Below are 19,309 nucleotides of genomic sequence, written 5' to 3'. Positions count from 1 at the left end.
TTTCCTCTCCACACTAGAAGAAATTCGGGCTTTAATGTCGGTTGGCAACTGACATTAAAGATAGTGTTATTAAAGCCCTTTAATGTTGATTGCCTTTAATGTCAGTTTTAAACTGACATTAAAGGGCTTCAATAACACAGCCTTCAATGTCGGTTGTAACTGACATTAAAGGTCTTTAGTGATTAAAACCTGATGGTTGCAACCGGCATTAAAGCTTGTCTTTTTTTTTTTAATTCTTAACCGAATTGAAGCCGAATCTGTCCGTTTTATCAATTATTATCCATTTTTTAAAGTTTCCTTGCCAAATCCATTTTTTCGGTAAAAAAGTATAACATGACACATCATCATCGAACGCTATGGCTATGACATATTATTCATGTATGGATTGTAAATCTATTACATTTAATCTGTAAATTCTGCTATAGAATTATAATTTAAAAGGCGTACAATAATTCAGGCTTTGAAAACACAAATTACAAATAATACAAAGATTATGATTTTACAAACATTATGAGTTTATTGTCTCTCTCCACTTGGTAAGTATGGATCCCTTCATAATTCTTCTTGAACAGACCCCCCAACTTCAGCAGTGTCTGGTTATAGGCATCTTTGTCTGAGCACTGTTGTTCAAAGGATCACAAACAATAAATGTTTGGGCGTAAGCGTAACACATGCAACGGAAGATTGAATCCATTCAAATATATATATATATATATAGAAATGGATAAAATGTTTGAGACCTTAGCCTTAGAAACTCTGCAACTTTTGCCAGCTAACTGTTCTGCTCGAATGTACTTTGGTTTCCATGCCAAGAGAAAACAGAAGAGCCGGATTGCAGGACAAAACACTCAGTAGAGTTCCATGAGGTTGCAACCTAAATAATCATAAGTTGAGACGTTACCATAAGACTTGGAATGGCTCAAATTAGTACAGGCTTTGAGCATAAACAAGAAACATGACCCAATGACAATGTTATAACATTATTTCCAGTCAGCTTGAATATGTATGCACACATATATTTCAAACCTCAAGAGGCGAGATTGAAAGACATTTTAAAAAGCATGAATCACACTTAACATAGAAAGAAAATTATCAAAATCACTACTACATACAACTTCAATTTGCATTGCTTTATTGTTGTGAATGGATGTTTGTGATATCCTAATAAGGGCAACAGAATCTTCTGTGTAAGTTTCATTAGCCAAAGCTTTATCTGCTATGAGTTTCTTGTAACTAAAGCTCAAGCCACCCTACACCAGAATTCATTAAGAAAATGATGGTTATTTGTGTCTCTCAAGGACCCTCTCAGTTTCACATCAGAACCTTGTAAAATAAACTACAACATGATTCTAATCAAAAGCGATGAGTTAAGAAAGAAGCTTTATAAGACTACCACTTTGAGTACCACAAAAGGTTGAAAGAGGTCAATAAATTGGGGTGGCTCTTTGCCTTGAAATATACGAGTCTGCCAAAAGAAAAAAGCATATGATAAGGAAATTCCCAAAGATAGAAACTATTTATCACGTATACTTTTTGTTTATGGTACCTAAACAGATCTCCCTTTCAACGAGTTGGACATTGTATTCGTCAACCGTGTAGCCATCTTTTGATCTTCCTGAGGTTTGAAATAATAGAAAATAGTTTAACAGCAATAAACACATATGTTTATGTACAAATGCACTTAAATATGTCATGATATGAAAATGTAAGGAATGAGAAAACATCCCTACACTTGTTTACAAGCAATTATTCTTTTACAGGAATCAAAAGTACTTTCATTAGATCAAGGAAACCATCTTCCATTATTCCCTTTCTTAGGGAATCAGCACTAGTTACTCAACTGAATTGGCAAGTGTACCACCACATTCCAAGTTTAAGTATGTAACTTACAATAGTTAGATTTTCTCAAAATAAACCCTAAATGCTAACTAACCTCGATTCTATCCTTTTCAAACCAAGAGCACAAGAAATAATCTTCTTTCCTCTCACCAGAGTGGTAGGTGTAAAGAATGATGTAGCAGTCTCCACTATAAAATTTACCAATATCCTCTACAAACAATGGAGTTTTGGCACTGCCATTGATTCGCCATACCTAGAGAATGAAAACCATCAAGACCCCGAATGATGGAGTTTTGTAAACAACAATAGAGCTGTTTACAAAACAGCAATAGAATGATGGAGTTTTGTAAACAGCAATAGAGTTGTTTACAAAAAGAGTACCATTTTGAATAATAATTAAAGCAAGCAGAATAAAAAACTCATTTTATCAATTAGATATGGCAACTACCAGCTACTTACCTCTTCCTTCCTCAGCACCTGTAGTCACTGATCCAACTGGCTAGGACTCGAAGTTGGACTTAAAAGAATGTGTTTCATAGCCTTGTATAATCCGAGTCACACGAGTTTCCTTTGGCCTATTCTGGCTGGCAATAAATTCCTGAATATAAAGTATTGTTTGATAAATCCTGTCCATAACTTTAATTACTTGAAATTTTGCACAGAAGGTTACCTCAGCTACTTGAATTGTTGCTTTTCGCTCCTCTACTGTGTCACTCTTCCAACCCAAACAAATATTTCAGCACCACAGTCCAGGAGATAACACTTATTATTTTCCAATATGCTTAGGCTAACAACTACCCACATCCAAATTGCTAGATTTCTCCCAACTACATCAACAAACTTCCAGTACACAGTAAAAACACATCCAAATGAGATACACCAAATCACAGTAAAAATTACCTTCTCAAGTGTCTCCTTAATTGTTTCATCACTCCACTTCTCATTCCTACCTTTCTTAAGGATGTTATCACAAAAGGTAGCAAGTAATTATGCATTAAAACTTCAAGTAATTCAACAAATGTATCATATACAACAAAACCATTAATCAAATCGAATTTCAAAGGCCATAGTCACATAAAAAGGCCAAAATCTAGGAGCAGAGAGACATATTGGAGTGAAATCATAGCTGGCTTTCATTGAGACATTTACACAAACAGTTGAGAGGCGTAAACATAAGAACAAAAATTTCATGCCAAAACACATAAAGTAACAACATGCCTCCAACATTGAGACATTTTCTTTACAAGTTCACAAGGTTTTCAACCCTCTTCTCACAAAATCTCACCAATGCATGATTTCTACCATATAATCCTAAACCATATCTCATGTCAAAATACATAAAATAACAACATGCCTCCAACATAATCATATGCACAACCAAACTATCAACAAAGTCATATGCACCATATCACTTAATAACTCATTCACACGTAAGCTATTACATTACTACATGACATCACAACATGCTATTATTTAGCCAAAACACATGATTCAAGATGATCAATATGTAGCCATAAATAATATATAAATTACAATAGAAGCCTGAAACATGCTAGCACACAACAAATAGACTCTAGAAGTGGAAAATGGTGTTTGTTTCAATGGATTGGACCTGTCTACGATCTCCTCCTCTGAAATAGTCTTATTAAAGTTGCATAAACTTTTCTTTTGGTTGTGTGTATTCTCATTTCATAATGATAGTGATTTTGAACCATTCAATTCAAATCTGAATGGAAATTGGTTTTGTTTGTGTGTGTGTTGGGGGGGGGGAATTGATTTGAATCCAAATTTATTTTGTGGGAAATACTTTTTGACTAGAGAGAGAAATAGAGAATAAGCTGAGCCATGATAAATTCTCTTCTTAATTGATTGCAGTAGATTCTTTACTTAGGACACTCTTCACCTTTTTTCCCCTTCTTTCTCTTTTCCTTATCTTATAACATCATTTCAAAGGAGAAAAAAATAGATATCTCGTCTTTATCAATTAGCTTTAAAAATTAGAAGGACAACATCTATATCAACATATAATGAAGTGAAACACTCTTAAAGCTAACAAAGATGATATCTATCCACGAAGTTTTAAAGAAAAATATCAAAATACCTAAATCGCGTGAATGATCGACAAACGGCGTGAAGAACGATCAACAGATGGCGAGGGAAGAAAGCTGATAACGAAGATAAGAAGCGACGGCGATTTAAGGTTATATTATTTAATGTCGGCGCAAAAGGTAAAAAAGAGAAGGAGCCACGATTTAGGGTTATATTATTTAATAAAATAAGGAAAAAAAAATTACACCTTTAATGTCGGTTAAACCGACATTAAAGCCTATCTTCAATGTCGGTTTAAAACCGACATTAAAGATCCGTTTTGTTTTTTTTAAAAAAAACCGACATTATACATTCGATTTCACTTTTTTCAACCGACATTAAAGCCCGAATTTTTTCTAGTGCCATCATTGGTGGTGTTGAAAGGGTTATGAGACGTTGGTTCTTCTTGCTTACATTTTTTACGTAGAGAAAGAAGAAAACAAGCATCTCTCTCTGGCTTTTCACCCTAAGATCAAGGGTTTTTCTTCTTCTTCCTCTCAAATCCTCTCCTCTATCTTTCCAAATAACTTAGCAGAGCCCACACCTCCTGCTAATTCTCAACTCCTAAGGAGAATACAAGAGGTTCCAATTTGTGGTGACTATTTGGGATTTTCTTTTTGGAAGATCAAGATCCAGAACGAAGAGTTTGTGATTCAGATTGAGGGAATTCGTGAAGACTGTAATTTCTTCAAAGGTAGGCGTTCTTTTCTTTCCTAATTCTCCCCTAAGCATGTTGTAAATTTAATGTTTAATGCATAATTTTTCTTGTCTTTGTTCTGTAAATTAAAGTTCTGTGAAAACAAAAATTGGGAACGATCCCCGCTTCCATTGCGGAGCCTTCACAGGTTCTTTCAAAACACAGGCTTCAAAAACTCAAGCATTCAATCCCTGCCCCCTAAACATAGTCATTTGTGATTCCCAGACATCAAAACCCTCTCAAATAAGCATCTAGGCTTTTGATTTTAAACCTGCGCGCCAAACGCCCATGAATTTGCATTCCCAGAACACATGACTCAAATACTCCACATACTTCCTGCAAAACAAACAAAGAGGATTAGTAATAACACCTTTCTTAATAATATTACCAAGGTAGGAATGATAATTGTTGATTGTTTTCCACACAACACTTCCCTTTAGGCAGCACCTTAAGCTTCCAGACCGAATTCCAAAGGGGCTTAGACCTAAGAGAATCCAATCCAGATACAAGCATCGCAACCTTCTCACTAACCGCTAAATTATAAACATTCTTAACCGAAAAGCAACCTTTCGACTCCAAGCCCCAGATAACCTCATCAGCTCCCCTACAATCCATCCTTGGCATGCTCATAATGGTCTTGGCATCAATAGGGAGAAAGGATTCGCTAATTAAAGAACAATTCCAATTCCCCTTGAGATCAAGGAACATGTTTGGACTGCATGTTTTTGTTCAAGCAAAAAGGAGTTTTAGGGCTAGCATCCTTCAACCAGGGGTCCCTGTGGATGTATATATAAGCACCATTCCCAATTCTCTACCTTTAACCCTTCAGGAACAAAGAGGTTATTTCTCAGAGAAGTCTTGAGGAAATCACCATTTTGAAAATATCTACCTTTAAGTACGTGAGCTAGCAGACAGTTAAATTTAGCAGTAAACGAATTTTTGACAACATTCAATTTGTCATGAATGTCTAAATTTTGTCACAAATGCACCCCTAAGTTAAAGTAGACATGACAAATTTTAAATTTATTATTTCACCGACTATAGAGATATAAAATATAGACTTGGATATATTCACTAACATATTCACATGTCTATCTATATTTTAATAAATCAAAGTTCTTATATTGATATGAAATGTTAATTTTATTTCTCAATTTGGCAACCAAAAAATGTCAAATATATAAAAGAAAATTTCTAATATAAATATTGATCAAGTAGTGAGTTAAACATTTCAATGGTATCAAAAACCTCTTTTTACAAATTTCATTTTATTTTATTTTTTAAGAAAATCACAAATTTGTTAGCTGTGAAGATATCATAATATCAATTATTTTTTTAAAACAAAAACATATTCAGATTTAGAATGATGTTCTGAAAAAAAAAGTTTTTTTTTTCATAAGAAGGCAGTTATCCAATTATATTTTCAGAAACATTTGTTAGGAATAATTTAAAAACAATTCATAATCAATACCTGAATTATTGACGTACTTTTTCGTTCGTCAACAAAATCATTAGAAAAAGTAGACTTTTCATGACGCTTTTGAAGCTAGCGTCAACCTAAACCCATCTTTATCTGTCATAAAGAATGATGGGCACAACTTGACATTGAAGATACCCGTTCCCTACAAGTACTAGCAATTCCGAGAGTTCGAGTGCTACTTATAGAATTGTTACTAGGCCTCTTCCTACTAACAATTCCGATAAGATTTTGACACGTGTCTCAACAAATAAATTACATAATTGAGAAATTCCAAATGTGGCAGATAGGACAGGACCCCGACTGACAAATTATCTTTTGGAATCTTTCTTTTTGAAAAAGAAAAGATTACGATAAGATTTGTTGGTGGGACAGGACCCCAACTTACGATAAGATTTGTCAGTGGGACAGGACCCCAACTTGATCTTATCTCATCATAATGGGAATAGAATAAAAGCGATAAAGTAAATAAAGTAATAAAGATAGATGAGATATGTCTGCAATATCTTCAAGCACGCTTGGTAAGATCTTCAAATGATAACTATTGATGATGTCACCCAGATTCTCTTGAATGGCCTTGATTGGAACGACTATTGCATATATCTATCGTATCAACTCTTTTGAGACTACGAATCAGGGTCTTACTCCTCCGGCTACCCCGCCTACTTTGATTACCCAACGTAATCCTTATGAGTTAATGGGATATTATAGTCATTTCTCTCACAGTGATATATCCGAGCTTTCCAATCTTCAGCTAACCGCTGTGGCCGGTGGGTGGTTAGTCCACTTCAGGAACATACTATCTCCATCATTTTTGCCTCAAATGTAGGTTCTTATAAACGGCGATGATAATTGCAGACCGATTACACACCTATGTACAAAAGCGATTTAAATAATTTATATAAATTTAAATTTAAATAATAATTTGAGTCACCATTTTTTAGACTAATTTGGCTGTGAGTCTAAAAACAGGCCATTGGTGTCGTAATCGGTGAAGGGGTCATAATCATCTTCGTCGTCTTCGACTTCATTATTTATTGTTGCAAAAGAATTTGCATCCTGTTTTGTCATAATCTGATAACTGCCTGACGACTATATTGAGAACTGAAGTAAAATCAACATGTGATCCTGCTCCAATAAGAGAACTCATGATTGAATTTTTTGTCAAAGTAAATTGTTCATCTTCTTGGCGAGATAGATCTTGTAGATGAACATTGGCTTTGAACCATTCTTTTAGCTTTGACGCTTCTAGGTGGGAGTAGTCAAACTTTTCCCACCACTTGATTCTTAGTGCTTTGCTTAAGGCTTTGAAGTTTCCATATGATACTAGTTGAAAATTCCAACAAAAGATCCACGGAATTTGAAAATATAATGCAAATCTAAACGTCTTTGAAAGAGGAGACGCATAGACTCTATTTTGAAAAAGGTGGTAAGACCTTTGGACTTCCACTGGGAAGATTTCTTTTGATAGTCCAAAGTAGTTCCACCATGATTGAAACCAATTTTAAAAATGCATTTTGTAAGCTTGCTTACAGAATGTCACAGACCAAGAATGGTTGTATGCTTGAAACCAGAAAATATTATACCATGCTCGCATGTAGTCACGGTTTGTGTATGTTTGAGGTTTGAAGGGTTTTGAGCATTTCTTTGCTACAAACATCCCTTGATTCCAGTAGGATGGAGTTAGCACTTTAAATATTCTCAATTTTGAGTATACGATTTTTGAAGGATCCGAACGATCCGGAACATGAGTAATTTCTACAGATTTGGTGTCTACCAAGATGAATTCATAGAAGGTTCTTGTTTTTGATATATCTTCAGGAAGATAATTGAATTCGTGAGGGAATATTTGATAGTAGACTTCTTAAATGGAAGGTCCGTCAAACTCTGGCTCGATCGTTAGATCGACCATTGTTGTTTTGGTGAAATATCCCGAAATTGGTGGCCTTGGTTGGAAAACCTCCAGCTTTACCACTTGGAAAAATGTTGATGGGTTTTTTGGAATTAAGGATGAAGATGGCCTCGTGGGTCTCTTATTTGAACTGTTTACTCCCGAGGGACGTAGCAGTGTTTTTTAGGGTTGAGGAGGCAGGCTTAAGGAGCATGACTATATTGAAAGTGCCTTCGGTACTGCCTTGATGCCTTCTAGACATGACTTCAAAGTCGGTGTCCATGGCATAATTGTCTGCACTCATAAGAGATGGTGCAGAAGATTGAGAGATGGGTTGTTTGCCCTTTGAACTACTAGCCTTGGAACGGCTAGCCTGAATGCTCTGCGATGGCGGAGCTAACCTTGGTGGCCGAGGACGGCCGAAAGGTTCCATAAGCTTCTAAGGATTTATGATAAAGATGTTTTTCTTTTTTAGGAGGATATTTTCTTGAGAGGTGTTCTCTGCTTAGATAATCTGCAAGAGAGTTTTTTGTGCCTTTTTTAGGCTCAATTTTGAAATCAAAGCAAGATAAGATTACCTGTCGTCTTGCAAAGATTTGTTTTGACACAAGATTCTTCACATCTTTTTCAAAGATGTATTTACTAGCCTTTGAATCCATTTGCACCAGCAAATCTTTGTTGATAAGATCTCCTTGGAACTTTTGAACGCAATTTACTATTGCGAGAATCTCCTTTTTCACTATGGAATAGTTCTTTTGAGTATCATTCCAGACTCCAGAATAATAATAGACTACTGTTTCTTTTTCTTTAATTTCTTGCTTGAGGATGCCGCTGTAACCAATGTCAGATACATCGGTTTCCACAATTGGATAAGCTTTTTCATCTATTAGCGATAAGCATGGGATGCCTTTTGCTAAAGCTTTTATTGATTGGACCGCTCGAGTATGCTCGTTCGTCCATGGTTTTGGGTTCTTTTTCAATTTGTCGGGAGACAGATGGTATGGAGGTCTTTAATAAAGTCTCCAATATAATTTACACACCCAAGAAAGCACTAGAGCTGTGTCTTGTCTTGAATAGTGTTTGGAAACTTATCCACGAAGTTTAGCGATCGTTGGATTGGTTTCATTATTCCTTGATTAATATGATAACCAAGAAATCTAATTTTTGTTTGAAACAATTTGATCTTTGGTAAAGATACCACAAGACCATTTGTCTTAATGATGTTGAAGAACACTTGCAAGTGCTTAAAGTGTTGTTCAATTGTATTTGAGAATACCAAGACATCATCGATATAGACGATGGTGAAATCGTGATATTTGTTAAATATGTCATTCATGACATTTTGGAACTCCGAAGGAGCATTTTTTAATCCAAAGGGCATGACATTCCATTGGTATTGCCCGAAGGGGACTTTGAAAGCTATTTTATATCTGTCCTTTATAGATACTTGGATTTTCCAAAATTCAGATTTCATATCGAACTTTGAGAAAACCTTGGCAGAGGTTATTCTTTTTAATAAACCTTGTCGATTAGGAATTGGATACCTAATCCATTTGAGAGCCTTGTTAAGGGGCTTATAGTTGATTACCAATCTCAGGACTCCTTGTTCCTTCTCGGATTTATTGTTGACGTAGAAGGCCGCACAGGACGATGGGCTTTTTTTCGGAGGAGCTTATCAATTTCTGCCTTACAGATTTTGATTAGGTCTTTTGACATTTGAATGAGCCTGACCTTTGTGGGAATTTGTGCTTCGTCAAATCCATCAACATATGGGAGCTTAACTATATGCTTTTTGCGAGACCAAAAGGCATTTAGAATGTCTGAGCAAATTTCAGCTTCCATTTTCTTTAGCAAATGCTGGATTTTCTATGTTGATGGTCTCCTTTGGTTAAGATATATAGAGATCTATATATTGTTTGTATTTTTGCTCATATCTTTGTTCAGGAGTTTCATACATCGATAATACATTAATTTGGTTGTAGATTGGCTCTGATCTTCTTTCCATGTCGAATTGGGTAGGAGATAAAGAACCTTCGTTTCTTTCATACTGAATGTCCGAAATCAATCTATCAAAATCCACAGACGTTGTCATTGATCTAGATCTAGGGATAGATCTGGAAGTGTGGTTAGTTGGTCGCGTTTCAGAGGAAATGCTTGGCCTACTACTCATAATTTCTTGAATTCTGGGATATCATGGTTCTGAATAGAACTGAACTTCAACATCCCCGTTATGGTGCTATATGATCGTAGCATCCTCACTTTGTTTTGTAACAGGAGTGTTTGCTCCTGGAATTCTCCAAACTAGATTTTGTATAAGTTCACTCCATTGTAGAAGGTTTGGGAGTCATAGAGTCTTTCTCGATATTGACTTCCATAAGCATGGTGCTTCCCTTAGGATATATTCCTAAAGCTCTTGGCGATACATTTGTATGCATTAATTTGAAATAAACACGATAGCAGATGGCAAACGGCAGGGATCCATCTTTTAATTCGAGGCCTTGAGAATGGACGTCGAGACTAGGGCATCTCAGAGATTTGTGTCTTGAAGGGAAATAGTAAATCCCAGTTTGCACGTGAAGTAAACTGGTCTTCTTTCAAGGTTTGATTGAATGATTCCTAGAATAGAGTGTGAGAATCGAAGATGCCGCTTATCTCTGAGGGCAAGATAGACTGGAACGTCTAATGCTTCTCTGAATAGAGGTTTAAGGGCCACTTGAACACATCCGATGTGTAGATATTTGAATCTATCTATGGCTTGCTCTATAGATTCTCTTGGAAGAAGGCTCATTTCGGTAAATTCATCCTTCATTGCGAGGTTTTTCTCGATGATGACAATGATGTCTGTTTGAGAGAAATTGAAGTTATTGATCTTGTAGATCAGTCTTGGATCCAGCTTAGGAATGGTTCAATTTTTTAGACGATCTTCAACCTTAGCAATTTCTGCTTCGGCTGAATTGTATCTTTAAATGATACTTAAAGGATCATCAATACTTTGAGGTTCTTTGGATTGTGAGGAAGAGGCAGTATTATCGAGGATCGTTTGGGGGCGAGAAATCTTAGAGAGTAACTTAGAAAGCATGGGGAGAGAGAGAGAGAGAGAGCGAACCTTGAGATCTTGAAGCAATCTGTCAAAACTTTCTTTAAAGGTGTGACGAAAGTAATGATATTAAGCTAACATTGAATCAAATTAGAATCTTCAATCGATCGATCTTTAATCTTTGTAAGACTTAAACGAATACATCACATTTTGTGGTAATTTGTATTCCGCCATCAAGGTTAACCACGCCTTCTTTTGGATTGAATACAAATTAATCACTAAATATGTTATACCTTCTAGCCTTTCAAGGATAAGAGAGACTTCTTATTCAAATTTCTTGGAATGTTAGTTTAAGATCATGACTAAAAGCCATACCTTTGAAGACAATCTTAACTTTCATGCTTCATTCCCCCAAGGCTCTAGAGAGAGAGACTACTCCATAGAGAGAAAAATAGATGAAAAGTTGAGCTTGAAGACTCTGATACCATTAAGGGTCGAGATCGAGTGCTACTTATAGAATTGCTAGTAGGCCAACCTTAACCCATCTTTATCTATCATAAAGAATGATGGGCGCGACTTGACATTGAAGATACCCTTTCCCTACGATTAGAGTTGTCCAATTTTTTTGCAAGATCCGAGACGGGTTTCCTAGATTAGACGAAAAATAGGAAGGAAGTGGAAAAAAAATTTCCATGAGCTAAACAGAAAAGGGGACGGTGAATGTATTCATCAGTCCCATCCCGATTAGCCTCCATTTATTTATTTAATATAACTATTTAATGTGATGTTATTATTATTGTTATATAAACATTACATTTAAATTTCAAGTTTGATTGTTTATTTGTCAAGAATGTTTAAATTGAATATTTAAATTTAGATTATATATGTGTATAATTTGATTTATATTTATTTATTTATACTAAAAAAATTTATTGGTTTTTTTAGGCAAAAAAAATTGAGTAATTTATCTTTAAATTCAAATTGTCATATAAAACTAATTATAATAAACAATTTAGTGATAAAGTTGATTATTTAATTAAATTTTTTTCATATTAGTGATTTAAATTAGTTGTTTTTTTATATAAAAAAAACTAACAAAAAAAATTATCCGTTCCACGAATTTTTCGCTGGGAATCTCCACTCCGATCTCCGTGGGGAATTTCACGATGGAAAATGAAATGGAGAGCAAAAATGGAGACGAAGAATGATATCTCTGATCCGCCCTATCCTGTAGACATCTCTACCTACGACTTTGAGCTAAGGTCGGAAACAATCACTTTTCTCAATGCCACATTAGGGAGCTGTTTCGGGAAAAATGGCTTTGGGCTGATGATTTTGAGCCAGCGTCGAATAAAGTCCATTAAAATTCTTACAATTTTCTTCTTCGTTTGAGCAGAATTGGTGCTGGAGGGAAGATTCACCAGACCGACCGAGTTTCATTCAAATTGCTTGGAATTTTCCTTGTGTTTGGTCTTCGGCTAAAATTTCACTTCCAATTATAAAATCTCACTTCAAATTGAAACACGCATGTTTGATAATCGAGTTTTTTATTTTTGTTTTTTAAAAAAATCCAGAATAAGTTTTAGATGACTTTTTTAATCTTATATTTTTCATAAAAATAAAATCAAACTTTTTCCGACAATATTTTTTACCTGGCATGCATAATTATAAAATTATATATTTATTTTCAACCTTTTTTTTAAATATCAACATTTCAAATGTACTAATCAATCACAAATAAAGTAAAGAAAAATAATAAAAATAAATATATTGACAAAATACAAGAAAATAACTTTGTTTTTGTAAAGAAATTACAACACAATAAGGAAACAGTGAAAAAATTAATTTTACTTAACGAATTCACAATGCTTGCTTTTGACAATTTTATTCCATCTTCAATGTGTGAATAATTGTATATAAAAGAGATTGATGTTTGGTGAAATAATTTTTTTAATATTTTTATAGACTATTTGTGGCTATTCAAATAATTATATTTCTTGTTTCTTTCGAGAAGACTATCATTTCATTAAGGTTGTGTCATTTAGAAGAAAAAAAAAAAGATACACTCTAATTAAGAGTTGTGGTATTCACATTCTTTAAAAAAAAAATTAATAATAATAATAATTTTGTAAATATTTTCTCATAATTTTAACTTTTAATTATTGAAGTGTAAAAAGAATTATTTTCAAAATTATTTAATATTTACCTTCAATTGCAATGGGATTCGGAACCGCATACACATATCATAGGTTTTTAGACATACATAAAAGCCACTGGACCAGAGGTATTTCATTCAAATTATTCATCAAATTTTCTACTTAAAACATGCACGTATATATTTTAAAAAATGGAAATGGGTTTTTAAAAACGATTCTTTTTTTCGTTTTCAAAATTCCTTAACAACTTTGAAAGCATTTTTTAAAAATCAGATAAATAAGAAAATTGAATGGTAAATCACACATAACTCTTTATGAAAGTGAGTTTGACTTAGTATTCACGTAACTTTTGTCTTAGAGGCCAGAAATTCAATTCCTCTTCGATGTTATACTAAAAAAACCAAACATAGCTATTTTTAACAAATAAAAATCCAAAAACCAATTAGTTATCAAACGACCTATTTTTAACAAATGAAAATTATGTTTATAAACACTCCTTGCGCACTTTTAAGTTGCTTTGCTTAATTTTTGGGAATGGTATCAAAGTCCCAAATTAATTAAATAAGGGGATCTTAGGGGTTATAAAGGATGACAACAGTCTCCAATAGTATGAGGTATTTTGAGTGAAACAAAAAACCAAACGATGAGATTTATGCCCAAAATAGATAATACCTTACTATTGTTGAAACATTTTGAGGTTTGTTGTCCCTAACAAGATACCCTATGACGTCGTTGAAATCTATATTATCTGATTTTTCTCACTAATAAAAAAAATTGATCTCTCTCTCTACCTATGGATTAGTTAACATTGTTTTTTTTTTATTTGTAAATTTCAACATCAAGTCAAGTTTTAAAAATCTATTTTTATTTTTGGAATTTGGCTTAGAATTGAACTATTTTACTTATAACATATGAAAACTATTATAAGAAATTGAGAGAAAATTACCAACACAGTTTTCAAAAATCAAAATTCACAAACCAAATGATTACATGTACCGCATTATAAAGTTAGGCTAATTTTGGTATAAATTACGTTGTTTTACCTCCTTCACCTCGTTAATTTTAAATTGATGGGACCTCTCATTTGGTGATCTCTAAAAGATAAAATTTGAAATTTTTATTTAGCCTCTTAATTTAACAAAATTAAATTTCCTAAAGTCCTGAAAAGAAAAGAGTTTAGTTAAAATATTTAATTTTAAGATTTTGGAAGTTAATACTAAATTTTTATTTTCTAATCTTTAGAGGTCGTTTGGTCGGAGAGTTTTTTTTGCATGAGAATTGGCAAAGGTATCCAATTCCCACGTATATTTCATAGTATTCAACTATTTGCTTCGGAATAAGCTATTTCCAAGTATACTCATTTTTGGTTTTCTATTCCCTCCCAAAATGGTGGGTTTTCTCTTTTCACATCTCTATCTGTTATTCATTTTACATATAATCTCACTTTGAATATAGTTAACTAATTAATTAATTAATATTAATTTAACAGAAATAATATAAATATTTATTTTAATAAATCAATAATGGTCTATTAAAATATTTACTTAACTTATTTTTATAATAAAAATTTATTAAATGAATGGAATTGTTTTTTTTACGTAAATTATTAATTTACTTGCCAATACTGTCTTAAATATATTTAATTAGTAAACTAAGAACAGTTAAATTTAATTATTATTAAACTTCATTTTTTCAACAAGAATCATTTATTACTTTATTGTTTTTATTGAGATTAATTCTAATTTAATCATTATTTATGAACATATAATCATAACTGATTATTTGAGAAATTAATTGTTTATTGTAATTAATTTTTATTATTCCATTCATTATTAATATATCATATTTACAAAATACTTTTCAATATTCTTTACTAATATAATCATATTTTTATCTCATTTTTTCCCTTTTTATATAGTTTATTGTCCATTAAAATATATTTTCTTATATTATTTAATTAAAATTAAAATTACTAATGTTGAACTTAATTAATAATAAAAATGATTAAGTATTAGATTATAATTAGAATGACGTTCATTAAATGTCTTAATTGGTTAATTTTAATTATAAATTACTCAGTCTTCAAATATTAGGATCTTTTTAAATACAAAAAAATATTTAAAATATTTATATTTTATAGCAAAAAGTTTCAAAAGTGTTTAGTTCCAAAAGTACAAGCACTTTTGAAACTTTTGCTATAAAGTGTAAATATGTTTGGAATTTTTCTATTTATAAGAATTTTCCTCAAATATTTATAATTAAAATTATTATTGATTCGTAATTAACTTTTTATTGATATATTGAATATTGTTTATTCTTTAAATTATTAATCTATTATAATTATAATAAGATTTTTCATGTTTAATTACATAATTAAATGCAAACACAATTTTTGTTCATAAAATTATGATAGCATTCTCATGCAGAACTAAACATAGTCACCTTTGATTCCCAGATATCCTATTCCAGACATCTTATTCTCAGACATCTTATTCCCAGGTATCCTTAAACAAAACGATCCTTACTACTTTATTTTGGGGTGTAAATTTTGGTAAAAGAGATTTTGGAAAATTAATTAATTCTCTTAAATTTTCTTTTATTTCGTTGAAATTTCTTTTAAAAAGTAAAGGAAGAAAAATGAAGAAAAGAGAGAGAGAAAAAAGAGTTTTGAAACCCTAGGCTCTTTTTCTTCTTTTCCCTCTCTCTCGTCTCCCTCACATTGCCCACACAACCCCTTCCCTTGTGTGTGTTGCTACAACCCGACGAACACGCCCACTACCTGCACCTGAAGTGACCAACGGTGATACACACCAAGTGTGAGCGATCACGACGGCAGTTCTCCGACCAATCACTGACAACTTATGTTGCACTTATTGTGTTGATGGAATTGTTGTTGTCATTTCTTCTAGTTCTTGTTCTTCCTTTTGAACACTTTCCTCAGGCGCATGATCTTCGCCTTGTTGAATTTTAGATTCTTCATGCGATTTTCATTTTACAACCTCTGCTATCATGCGTCCACTTCTTAATGTCACCGTTTGACATTGTTCCTTGCCTTTGTTTCTCATATGGTGAGGAATGAATGTTACCTGCTAAAATCCTGCAATTTTGCCCATTTGTACTTCAAGATTACGAATGAATGTTGCTTGATTTTGAAGAACTGTTTCATTCTTTTGAATGTATTCCTTCAATAAATTTTCTAAGGAAGAGAATGAGGATGACTGAGATGTATTGGTTGTCTGCTAAAATCCGTTTGGTCTTTGTTGAAATCCTGGTGGTCTATCTCTATGGGTATTGTGAATATTGACTTGTGCTTGTTGCTGATTACCACCCAATGAGAAATTCATATGGTTTCTCCAACCAGGATTGTATGTGTGAGAGAAAGGATTGTTTTTAATGAAGTAGACAGATTGAGGATTGTGTGGGCATTCATCAAAGGAGTGAGGTTCTTCGCAAAAGATACAATTTTCGTTGTTCATTTGGGCAATCGCATTCACTTGCCCTCCTTTTGCACCAGTCTTTGTCATGTTCATTGCTTGCAACAAGTTTGTCATCGCATTAACTTGTGTCTACAGAGATGCGATAGCATCGCTATTTTAGGTACTGTTGGTTCTGAACCCCTATTCATTTTCTTACCAGTCTTCGTGATTCTTTAAGATCTGATCCAATATATTCTTGGCCTCAATGTAAGTTTTATCTAAAAGTCCAGCTGCTGCCATAGCATTCACAGCGGTCTGTGATCCTGTGTTCAAGCCATAATAAAATATTTCCATCTAAAGACAATCAGAGAGTCCATTATGTGGGCAGTCCCTAACTAGTTTTTTTAATCTTGCCCATGCATCACTGAGCGTTTATGATTCTCTCTACTGAAAGCTTGTGATTAACCTTCTCCTCCTTGCATTTTCCGTTGGTGGGAAATACTTTTTCATAAACTTCTCTACCACTTGTTCCCATGAAGTTATCTCCCCTGGTTCAAGCGAGTATGCCCATTTTCTAGTTTCATCGCATAATGAAAATGGAAATAGTGTAAGTCATACTTCCTCTGGTATGATATTTGGAAATACAAAGGTGTTGCATATTTAAAAAAAAAAAACTCCTCAGGTGAGCGTGGGATCTTCACCCCGTCTTCCCCCAAATTGCCCAGTCACTTGAATCATTTGAAGCATTACGGGCTTCATTTCAAATCTTGTTCCATCCAAGGTTGGTCACATGATTCTTGGAGAGAAATCATACAAGTTGGGTGACGTATAGTCCCCGATGGGTCTATTGCGACCATTTGCCAACAAAATTGGGTTGGCGATTTCTTCATTGCGATTATTTTCATCTCGTAGTTCTTCCAAGTGGTTCTGCTATTCGGCCATCTTACGAGCTTTGTTTTATCTTCTTATTCGGTTGGCTCTCTGTCTTCTACAAAAAGTTTTATCTATTTCTAGGTCGTATATAAGTTCAGGTGTATTTCCTTTGCTCATACAGCGTTTGCGCCTTTTTCGCAGTTAAGGTATAATACTCCAGAAAGTCGAGATTTGCAAAGATCAATAAGAATAGCTTTAGCACATTTAGTTACCGCAACCCCCGGCAATGGCGCCAAAAACTTGATACGTTCTGTACATGCGATGAAATAATAATGCTTATGAGATTTAACGCTTAGTTTTCTTTAGTCAAACCCAAGTGAAAATTTGACCAAAGCTCCTAGTGAGTCCAGGGTCGAATGCAAAGATTACTTGTAAGTACACGATGAAACTAAAAATATGGTCTTAGCGCAAGTTCAAAATGTTCAAAGGAGTGATCGAATAAGAAAACTTAAACCTAAATATGCGATGGGGATTGTGTTTAAAATGAAGTAGCATGAGTTGGATAGCAGTTATGCGATAGGAGGGTTAAGAAGAATTTTTACTAACATTCTCTAAATAACTAGATGAAATATGTGATCAAGCTATAAATTCATTGTTATGATCAGTACTTCTCGGTGTTCTTTGCCACATTATCTTATCTCTAAGATGCATGCGATAAGTGTAATATGTAGAGAATGTACTTATTTCTAAGGAACATTTTCTCTCATTTTTGAGGTCTTAATCTAAATTCTTTCAAACTTAGATTGGCTTTACTTTAGAACAATTTCTCAGTTGATTCAAGCAACAAATATAAGCATGCATAAAACAAGTTGATTGCATAATTCCTCCAGTTATTTAGTCGTGTTAGCTACAATCTTCTCAACCCATGAAGAGATTTAGCTATGCATGATATTGGTGAGAAAGATAGACAAGATGTTTAATAAACATGTATTCATATTGCAATTCTGAATTTGTTAAGACAACAAATACAATACAAATACACAAACAAAGAGAAAGAGTCATAGAGTCAAGTCGTGGTTCGCAATGTCTTGCTTCCTCCAGCTTGTTTTACAGCTGCTTCCTTAGATAATCGAACAATATTATCTTCTTCTTTCCCTAGAATCCTAAGCTCTCACCAAGGAGTTTCTATGGAATATTGATAGGGGTTTCAAGCAGAATCTATTCTCAGGGTGTTCTTCTCGTCTCCCACAAAGTATCCCCTGATATATGTAATGATGTATTTTTTAACTCTCTTCTGCATGGCATTTGCATGGGTATTTATAGGCGTTCGCGAGCACTTCTTTTCTCAAGCTCATGATTGCGTTGATCGGGTGTATTAAACTCTATATCCTGTCACGCCGTCTGCAACGTGTTAGTGGCCCATTGAATCTTCAACACTGTTTTCCTATCAGCCATCAATGCAACTTATGATGTGACACCCACCGCCCATGTCATGTCATGCCTCAACGCTTGCAGCTTATGCGATCGTCTTTCATTTTCTTCTCAGGCCACTTCTTGCTTTGAACATATTAATGGGCATGTGATCACGCAATCATCAAACTACTGAAAGATATACTGCATAGAAGTAGCGAAATTAGTCTAGAATTTAAATATGTTATGCGTTAGAAGTATGTGATCGCGTGCTTTTCTTTTTGTATAAATTTATTGGTGAAAATTATCTAAATTGCATGCCTTTGCCTTATTATTTTAAATGAAAGAGATATAATAACTTGTATTTTTACAAGTTATCACACCCCCAAATTTAAAATAATGCTTGTCCTCAAGCATATACTTAA

The 19,309-nt window shown here is 33.6% G+C and overlaps 1 long non-coding RNA gene across 14 annotated transcripts; it reads right to left on the bottom strand.

Moving 5' to 3' along the window:
* Nucleotides 1-554: 554 nt before the first annotated feature.
* On the bottom strand, nt 555-6,246 carry LOC120090050. 14 transcript variants are annotated; one of them, XR_005485382.1, is made up of 10 exons: nt 6,096-6,241; nt 2,740-5,447; nt 2,510-2,666; nt 2,299-2,437; nt 1,934-2,092; nt 1,547-1,615; nt 1,394-1,465; nt 1,113-1,250; nt 741-874; nt 555-620 (listed from the first exon to the last, which is right to left on the bottom strand). It is a non-coding gene; the product is annotated as an uncharacterized LOC120090050 (long non-coding RNA). The 14 variants fall into 14 exon arrangements; XR_005485388.1 differs by having other exon boundaries at nt 1,406-1,465; XR_005485393.1 differs by lacking the exon at nt 1,113-1,250 and having other exon boundaries at nt 2,510-2,679; nt 2,740-2,793; nt 4,896-5,447.
* Nucleotides 6,247-19,309: the final 13,063 nt, after the last annotated feature.

This window comes from Benincasa hispida, chromosome 11, assembly GCF_009727055.1.
Source record: "Benincasa hispida cultivar B227 chromosome 11, ASM972705v1, whole genome shotgun sequence".
NCBI lineage: Eukaryota > Viridiplantae > Streptophyta > Magnoliopsida > Cucurbitales > Cucurbitaceae > Benincasa > Benincasa hispida.
This window is presented reverse-complemented; position numbering and strand designations above follow the sequence as displayed.